The sequence below is a fragment of the Adiantum capillus-veneris genome, chromosome 2 (assembly GCF_014529385.1).
Source record: "Adiantum capillus-veneris isolate H3 chromosome 2, ASM1452938v2, whole genome shotgun sequence".
Lineage (NCBI taxonomy): Eukaryota > Viridiplantae > Streptophyta > Polypodiopsida > Polypodiales > Pteridaceae > Adiantum > Adiantum capillus-veneris.
The window spans coordinates 9,999,231-10,007,973 of NC_140932.1; the positions used below are offsets into that span (position 1 = coordinate 9,999,231).

Here is an 8,743-nt window from a genome sequence, read left to right on the forward strand (position 1 = left end):
CATCCTGACTTCTCGCGGCGGCATGGTTAGTATTAGGGTTTATTCTTTTCTATTTATTGAATTGTTTTATAAACGTCGCTCGCTATATGTTTATACTTACAAAAAGCTATCTTATTGTTTTTTTTTGCAGAATCTGACAGATACGCCGCTTGGACGCGATGAGACGTCTGATTAGACGACGTCAGTTTAGCCATAGCTAGATAGCATTAGTTTCTTTTTGTCCTAGCTTATGTATCATGAGACCATGTAACTATGTATTTTTGAAAACCATGTATATTTTTTTAAATAATGACAATGGTTTGTAACTATTATATTTGCAATGATTAACAATCAAGTGATTTTGCTGCTGTGTACAATTGTCATTTATTTACTTCCATCAATTCACGCTTGTCATTTTTGTATCTTAATTTTGCAAACAATACGTACTATGGATGATGGAGTTAATGATTATATTGTCTTGTGGCTGACTATTTTGGGTCTATATTTACCTTTGTACTTTTTTTCAAAGGTATCAATGACCAATGAAACATTCAATATGGTTGATGGGTGTGCCCTGCCCCCAAAATTTTTTAATCTCGAGCGTCGCTAAATTGTGCACTGCAACGTCGCTATACGCGTCGCTATTTATGACCCTGTAGCATCGCTATAGGCGTCGCTATATAGCGACGCTTATAAAGACTGTGGTAGCGGCTGCTATAGCGACGTTCCCGTATCGATTCTAATAGCGACACTTTTAGCGACGCCGGGGGTTTTAAAAACCCAATGTATTTCCGTCGCTATAAGCGTCATAAGAGCACACAACCTCTTGTAGTGAAAAAAAGCTAAATTTGTTTCCCAACAAATTGTGATAAAACTTTTTCACGACATAGATATTCGAAAGGCCCTCCCTTTCCATGATAACTAATTATTATTTGGCCTTGTACATTTGTCACCTATCATAAGTAATAGGGAAATTCAGGTTATTTGCCTAGGTTGTGGTAAAATACATCCATTGGAGAAATTGTTAGCATCAACGTGCACATGAAAGATTTTTCTCAATTGGAAGCTCGTAGGATAGGGATTTTCTACGCTTCTTGAAGGACTTTGTGCAAGTGTTAATCCATTGGAAATTGTAAGAGTCTTTGATTGCTACTCCCTTTGGCACACAATCTATTATATGTGATTAGGGCTGCATTGACTTACTTCAGCTTCACATAGATCCTAAGCTTTATGTTCACATCCAGGAGTGGTGAGACCCATTATGTACGCTCAATCTCATAGATAAAGGTGTTTGACATTTCCAATTACAAATTTTCAAACTAGGTTGTGCTAAATTGTGACTGATTTGGCCCATTGTCAATCTAGTTTCCACCTTGTCTATCTAATCTTTTGCTAATCCAATCTTTTGGGATAAAATCGCCATTCTTGTCTAATTTGGTCTAATTTTTGCATGGGATATAATCCCCATTCTTGCCCAATTTGGTCTGATTTTTGATAGAACGCTTTTCATTGTTCATGCTCCCAAATGACTGTTGATTTTTCTATAGCAACAAGACATCAAATCCTTATAATCTTGAAAAATACAAAGGATTGAGATAAAACAATTATGCAATCTATATAGGTACTTACTCACATTAAGTAGAACTCCCATGTCTGTATATGCCACCCCTAGAGCAACAAGAGGAACCATGGTAAGTAATGTGTTTTAAAAACTACGCATATACTTTATGTTAATATGTGATTTTTACCTTGCACAATGTCATTTTTTGACCTTTTTTTTATAAAAAAAAATCCCTCCAATCGATACACTTGAAAGGAGGTTATTCCATTGGGAAGAAAAGAGAGCAAAAGAAGTTTCTTTATAAATCTTTGATAAGAAACAATGGTGCATGAACAAAAAAGCTACACATATCTTTGATAGAGATTAGAGACACTACTCTTGGTGGGCATCAAGCCTCTAAAATCTGAACGAAAAGCCTTGATGTCTTCCTTTCAGGTGTTATGCGCATCAATAAAGACTCTAGTCTCAAGCACATTTACTAAAAGTGTTCTAAAAATTCTCTACAAAAGATACCCAAATAGGATAGGTCTATCACACATGCAAGTCCAAACACATATTTCCCTTACTCCATCGTGTACAATTGATTTACATATTGTAGCTTATCCATTTGCACATCAATAGAAACACTAGCCTTGAGCATATTTACTTAACGTATTCTAAAAAATTTCTACAAGAGATATAGAATAGGTATATCATACATGCAAGTCCATCCCCTTACTCCATGGCAAAGTTGATTTTTCATATTGTACGTAGCTCATCTAGCCTCCCCAACCATATCTTGTGCTCTTTGAAGTTGGTCACATTGGTTTGCCTCTTTGCATATCTATAACCTACCAAAAAAAAATCTCCATAAAAAACACCCCCCCCCCCCCCCCCCCCCCCCCCCCCCCCCCCCCCCCCAAACAACCCAAAAAAAGGGAAACCTCTCTTTTGTAAATTCAACCATAATGTCATTGGGGTAATGATCAATATTGTGGATAATCCCCTTGCCATAGGAAAATGCAACACTTAAATAAGGCCATGTAAGTGCATCGACTCTCTCTCTCTCTCTCTCTCTCTCTCTCTCTCTCTCTCTCTCCTTCCTTCTTCTTTTCCTCCTCTCCTCGGACTAGCAATAAATTGTTAAGAGTGCCTTTTGGGGTGTGCAAAAACTCCATGATGTTTCCAATGGGGATTATTGAAGAAGGGGAAGAGAAGGATCCATGTTTGTCTACTACTACTGAATGTCTTTTGGGGTGTGCAAAAACTCCATGATGTTTCCGATGGGCCTTGTTAAAGAAGGGGAAGAAAAAGGATCCATAACTGCTGACTATTGCCGAGTGTGAGGAACCAACACCCTTGTGGCGAAGATCAAAACTACTCTTTCTTACAAATGGATTTTGTTGAAAGTATATCCTTCTTACCCCCACTACTCTTTCTTTTATGCAATATATGGTAGTGGGGGTAAGAAGGATACACTTTCAACGTGTGCTTCATGTGTGGTTCTAAATGCCCCAAGGTTCTAATAGATGTGCACATTGCGGCCCTCTCTTTGCATTTGATAAAACAACCGAGAGATTTCTACCTACCCATACTATATTTGTTACGTTGACATCGATTTTAAACATAATCAACAAATTGCATCAAGACAATGGAGCTGGTACTCAAGATGACTATCAGAATTCAGTTATTAGCTGCATAGTGACATAAGATCAGCAATACATGCTGGGAGTAAATAACCAAAATGGCTGTACATATTAGCACTAAACAACAAAAATCCACAGCAGCAAAAAAAACCCAGCAAGTGTCCAGACTGTGCTCACAAAAACGCCAGCAGATGCAGTAATATTTTTTCACATGTTGACAATCTAGTCGACAAGATGTCTGTTTAGCAAGTTCGAAAGCCTGCATAGGAGTGCATTCAGCTTGCTGAGCTGTGTTTTCAACTTTGATACTTCAGTACGTAGCAATGAGATTTGCTCCTCTAGCTTGGAAACCTGAATATCAGCGACATTTGTTTCGCGTTCATCGATTGCGTCTTTTAATCTATCTATTGCATCCAGGACATCAGATCGAAGAGCTCGATAACCCTCCAGTTGATTCCTAGAGACCTCGTGCAAAATTTCTGTCACCATCTCCTCGACCTTGTCCAATCGTGGATCTTGAATTTCATCCAATGACTCGTCTACTTGCGTCTCTGTCATTGTGTCCACCAAGTTCATCTGGTCCATTTTACCCTGCATTCACAGAATAGAAACTTTTAGTCTCATCAGAAGCAACAAATAGAAGCAATTACAATGAACTAGAAATACATTGTATCATGCAATTGTTGTGACGCCAACACTATGCACCAACGGGATGTACTCATCGCCTATTTGCGGACTCCCTCCGTCGCTATCATCATCCCTGTCATTGCGGTTTTGTTCACTATAGTTATCTTTGTGATTAGTTCGCACGCTCGCTGGACTGTTGAGAAGATGTTTGATAGTTAGCAAAGTGCAAAATCAAAATCATTCCTATGCATATTCATGAGCATACCTCTCAATTCCTTGCCAGCGGGAGTGGGACCAGTCGGCACACGGGTGAGTTGTACTATACTCATCGTTGTTGATGAAGATACTAGCGACATCTTGGTAGGTTGTAGTTGATGGATAAACCATGCATCTCCAAAGAGCTTTTGTCTTGCCTAATTGCATTCCCCGGCCTTGGTAAGGTGTCACCCACGCCGATGACGGATAATATTTCCCAGTTTTTAGCATCTTGTGCACAGTCGACAAGAAATCGTTTCCCAATGGATGTCCCAATCTAAACTTCCAGAACATATATGTCCTATCAAATATATTTGCAGGCATCAAACATACTTTTTTCTTCAAGTCGTCACCGCCATACAAGCTGTACAACTCTATTCCCTTGTTTATCTCATCTGCATGAATATTGTGCACCACGACTCGAAAATACGGCTGGTCTTGGTCCTTCAAGCAGTAGCCAAGCATACCCTCGAAGGTATGCATATTACGCTGTTTCAAAGCACCATCCCACCTGCAGGCAAAGCCTTATCCCAGCCCAAGTACTGTTTCACTTTCCTATTTGCTGCAACCAAGGAGCTAGTCCAAAGCCGCATTACCATCTGGAAGTGCAAGTGAAAAAGAGTGCCGCCTCTTTCAACAGCACAAAGACCAGCAGTTGTCTCCCTTTCGAGGAATGCATGCATAGAAGCCAACAAAGCTACATCAATATCGCAATCCCCTACAGATACCGTGACACTAACCTCCATGACCCTAGAGCTTTTCGGCTTCTCAGCCCTGCTACTACCAGCTGGCAATGACTGCCTTTTTCGTTTTTTTTATACATTGCCCTCATTTGCATGATGTCTACAGCGCGCCTCTACATTCCCCTCATTTGCATGCTGTCTGCAGCGGGCCTCTGCCTTGAGGCGAACCATAGGTCTTTGCATCAAACAACAAGATGCAGCAGAATACAAACACAACAGCACGCTCTCAGCCTATTCACTTCAATTCAGCAGACAATCCACACCATAAACAAAAAAGCACATCAGAAGTTACCTCCTCCTGGTTAGATTCAGCAGCCGCTTGCGTGCGTAGAGAGAACGGATTGAACCAGGTCCCGAGATCTAAGTAAAAATATCCGACGTCTTATAAAATCAGCAAATACACCCGTTTGTGTCCACTAGTAACTGCCGCCAGCTGTCCTGACACATGCCAGACCGCCTTGCTCGCCTCTGATTTGCTTCCTAAAGTTTGCTTGGCATCTACACAGATTTGCATTAATCCCACCACGAAAAACCCGTTTTGGGGACCTAGTGGCCATACCTCATATTAAAGGAATATACATCAAGGACCAACATCCTAAACAAGAAGCAAGACAGTGACATAGTGCTCTAACAAGTGCATTTTACTTTACAAGTATAAATTTGTAGTCTTCTTGAATTACCTATTATAGCAAATGTCAACTCATCTCTACGACTGATATTTCTTACTATATTCCAAGACTACATTCTCTCCTTAGCACGTGCTCCTCTAGTTCTTGAACAATCTACAATCTCCTCATATTGTCCCTATTGGGGATATTCAACCTTTGTTGGGAATATCCCAAAGTCAAGTGATAACCAGGGGGTAAGGGGAGAGAGAGAGAGAGAGAGAGAGAGAGAGAGAGAGAGAGAGAGAGAGAGAAAAAGAAAGAGAACCAACACTTTAGAGCTTCAATTCATATCTTGAATTTGCAAATATCTGAATACCATGGCTTGTTCATCTAAGTTCAACCTTAGCTCCCGTGAGCCACCATGCTAAATAAATTCGATGCGCACACACTCAAATTCTAGAACACGAGAATACATAATATAGAGCATCTTGAGACCTACAAAACCACAATCAATTAAACATCCAAACTCCTTGTCCCTCTACTTTGTTCTAGGAGACCTCAATAGAGCTTTATCCCACCAGCTAAAGCTTGAATACCACTCATTACCACTCATTAAAGCACAAGGAATGCATGGAGAATTCCACCCAAGGGTTTGTTGGAATTTCTCAAGCATAGCTTGATTGTCGTTACAGCAAGGCTGTTATTGAACTTATTCAAATTTTTTCCTCTGCATGGAATTGCAAGCATGATATATTGTTCATTTCTAGAAGTGCACGTGCCTATGACTAATACATATACGATATGTTTGCACATCATTTCAGACAAGCATGGCTTGTGTTAAGTTATAGCAAGGTTGTCAAGCCATTGATAGAGAGAAGAAGATGGAAGATGGGATGGAGCTTTGCAATCATTATAGGAAAGGATGCTGTCTCATTGATGAGATGATAAAGACTAAGCATATGGCTAGTGTGTTTTACTATATCAGTAGCCCCAATATTGCAAAATTTTCACCATCTCACATGAAACTAGAATAAACAAATAAATGACTAAAGATTTGACCGTATTGTATTTCTCCATTTGAAACTCATTTAAATACCATACAATTGAGAAAAAATTTGTTAAATCATATGTATAATGATTAGTAAAATTTATTTTATACATCACTTATTATCATCAATAGCTACAAGAATTATTGTTATTACGGTTGATAATACATGCACACATCATTAACTCATTCCCTATAGGACTTTTATAGTCAACTTTTGTAGACTTTCATAGTCAACTTTTATATTTTCTCAACACCATTTTTGTCCATCTTAAGCTTGGTTATTTTTTCACAATGCATTTTTGCCAGAAATAAGACTTTGTTGTAGGAATGAATGTCTAGGGGTTCTTTTAACACAAACATTAAGAAGTTGAGTAAATAATGGTATCATACATGCTCAATCTATTTGTTGTGCTTCATCATGAGACCACTCGTACTAGCTAGCATTGACTGTTCCTTTAGATAATATACTCTGAAGCACAAGGAAGGAATCAAGTTACAACCAATTATACGGTCAAATTCTAAAAGTGGGTGTGTTTTCTAGCAATGGCACAATCTATGGATCAGATTGTTGAAATATTGATTCTAAGTAAATCCAAAGGCTAGGGGATTTTATGATCATTTCCATTTTCCATAAGGATTATCTTGCACACTTTTCAACTTGTTACCATATTCCATTTAAATTTTCCTCAAAATGATTAATACCGTTCATCTACACGTTAATTTTTCATTACAAAAGAAGTACTCGTTGTATCATATCTCAACAGTTTGAATGCCAAAACATAGGAAAGCATGCAGTTATATAATATCCTTAAATGTTAACAACATTTTCTTTGCCAACCTATGTCTTAGAAACTATTAAGTATGATTGCTCTAGCAATTGCAAGATGAGAAGGATCTTGTTAATTCTGCAAGTAAAGGCAGTTTTTTCTTAACTCCCCAAAAACTTGCACTCACTTGGTGTTACCCTCGCACATATTCTGTGGTATTCACACATTGCACATGTTGCACACGAGAGAGAGAGAGAGAGAGAGAGAGAGAGAGAGAGAGAGAGAGAGAGAGAGAGAGAGAGAGAGAGAGAGAGAGAGAGAGAGAGAGAGAGAGAGAGATTGCTTTGAAAGGCAGAGCAGATGAATATGTGTGTGTGTGAGTGAGTGAGAGAGAGAGAGAGAGAGCTCTTGATTGCTTTGAACGGCAACGCAGATGAGAGAGAGAGAGAGAGAGAGAGAGAGAGAGAGAGAGAGAGAGAGAGAGAGAGAGAGAGAGATCGGCAAAGCCGTTTTAACCCAAGCTATTTTTATTACGAAGCTTACAAAATAGCCTTTAAAAAAAGCCTTAAAAATGTGTACAAGATTTGATATGCACCATGATAGAGCAAGGTCTATATTACTACCGGCTTGCTAACAAGTATGTCTAGAGTTCTTTCTCCGAGCTAATGGTCTTAAAAAAGCAAGTTTGATTGAGAAGAATACCAGTCTACCTTTGTGGGCTGGCCACATATGACAACTCACCTAATTTTTGAATCCCCCCACAAGCTTCCACTGGCAATGGCAACGTGAGGGGCAAGCGAAATGAAGGCCTACTTATTTGAGTCAGGTTCTCTCGCCGAGAGAGAGAGAGAGAGAGAGAGAGAGAGAGAGAGAGAGAGAGAGAGAGAGAGAGAGAGATGAGTAGCAGTAGCCAGGAGGCCGCTGGAGATAGATTTCGAGCGCTCCTCCAGCGTGGCAGGAGGGCGCCCGTTGCCACCTTAGCATGCTTGCCAACGTGGCTGGCCTACTCGCCAAAAGATGCTGTGAATGCAATGCTGTACTGCCGCACGGGCTTAATCACAGATGTTGCAGGCGCTGCTTCGTACGAAAGGCCTGCGAGTTGTCAGGCTCAGCCTTCAGGACACCAATGCTCGAAAACAACTTTTTCCCAATAATGTGGCAAACCACCTATCAGAAATTTCAAAGGTAAATTGACTAAATTTGAAGGTTTTCACATCAATTTACAATAAGTCTATCTAGATTTCGTAGGTGTTATCACCTTCAAAAAATAAAAATAGAGGTAAATTTCAAAATATTTGTAGGTGGGATTACACTAAACCTAGGTTTTTTTCCGAGCCTTCAAATTCGCTGCCAATAAGTACGGCCACAAGAAGACTCATTCTCTATCAATACAAGATGCTAAATCTAGAATTTGAGTTGATTATGTAGGCTTTGGATATGAATTGCTTCGTCATCTTTAGACATAATTACCTTTTTTGTGAGGTAATTGGTGACAAATTACATGCTAAGCACTCAAAGACGGATCTCAAT

The 8,743-nt window shown here is 39.5% G+C and overlaps 2 pseudogenes; both read right to left on the reverse strand.

Moving 5' to 3' along the window:
* Positions 1-3,209: 3,209 nt before the first annotated feature.
* On the reverse strand, positions 3,210-4,121 carry LOC147462360 (uncharacterized; annotated as a pseudogene).
* Positions 4,122-4,138: 17 nt separating this feature from the next.
* LOC147462361 (uncharacterized) lies at positions 4,139-4,973 on the reverse strand (annotated as a pseudogene).
* Between the last annotated feature and the right edge of the window lie 3,770 nt (positions 4,974-8,743).